Consider the following 1424-nt stretch of genomic DNA (forward strand, 5'->3'; position numbering starts at 1 on the left):
AACTGAAACAAAATACTGCAACTACTATTAATAGTAAAAATGTGTTAAAGATGACAGGAATTTCTGTTGGGTTTGTAGCCTACAGGTTGAAAGTTGAAACGTACGCACAGGCTTCAGGAGGCAGACCTGTATAGCTGCCCCCAAAACCCCCAGCCTTCAAGGCTGTGGAGCAGTTTTTATCTGCACCAGGGCTCTCCGTGAACCAGAATCAACCCCAAAGCAACCAACAGCAACAGATAAGACTGCGAGGACACCTCGAGGTTTTAACCAAGCATCACGGGTAAGGGAACCAGAAACGAGAGTTATCACAAACCAGTTTCTCTCTGGGATTCCCCTTATATCTCTCTTTTTGCATACCTGCTTTCTTCTTTTTTTCTGAAAACGTGATTTCTTTATGCAAGTAGAGAAAGATAACTGCATTTTTAGTTCAAAATTTACATGAATCTTGTTCACAGGATCCATGCTTGTTCTATGGATCCATCCACGTCATGAGATGCATCATGGTTTCATCATTGTTTTTCAGCAATGCCTAGAATTTCATTTCGTGTGTGTACCACAATTTACGTTTCCTTTCTTATACTGATGGGCCTCTGTGCTGTTCCCAAATTCTTGCTATTGTGAAAAGTGCTGCAATGAACACTTAAGTCTGTCCTTGTTATGGCTTTGACTCCTTTACTGTGTATACCGAGCAGAGGTATTGCTAGCACAAATGGAATTCCTATTCCCAGTTGTTCGAGGTAATGCATATTTTTTACGACAATGGTTGAATACATTTACAGAGCCACCAGCGGTGGATAAGAGCTCAGACCTCTCCAGACCCTCTTCAACATTTGTTGTTTTCTGCTTTATTTTTGTAATTGGGTTCTCATTGTCAGTGCAAGGTGATAGCTCACTGTCGTCTGGATTTTTATCTCCTGGGTGACTAAGGATAGTGGCCATTGTTCAACATATTTGTTAGCCATTTTGGATGTCAGTTTTGGTGAACTGTCTGTTCATGTCCTTTGCCCATTTTTGGGTTTAGTTTTTATGAATCATTTTATTGGGGACCCTTAGAGCTCTTATAATAATCCATACATCAATTGTATCAAGCACATTTGTACATATGTTGCTATCCTTTTCAAAACATTTTTTGACTTGAACCCTTAGTATCAGCTCCTCTTTTTCCCTTCCCTCCCTCACTCTTCCACCCTCATATAATTTATCCCACATTGATAAATTATAAATTTTTGTTTTAATATCTTACTCCATCCACTGTCTTGTTTCACCCACGGTTCGGTTGTTCATCCCCCTGGAGAGGGGGCAATTACACATCAATTATTGTGATCAGTTACCCCTTTCTCCCCCTACCTTCTCCCTTCCCTCATGGTATCGCTATTCTCATTATTGTTCCAGAGGGGTTTATCTTTCCTGGATTTAATGTGTTA

The sequence above is a fragment of the Echinops telfairi genome, unplaced genomic scaffold (genome assembly GCF_000313985.2).
Source record: "Echinops telfairi isolate 266 unplaced genomic scaffold, ASM31398v2 ScPeMD7_3533;HRSCAF=4204_1, whole genome shotgun sequence".
Classification (NCBI taxonomy): domain Eukaryota; kingdom Metazoa; phylum Chordata; class Mammalia; order Afrosoricida; family Tenrecidae; genus Echinops; species Echinops telfairi.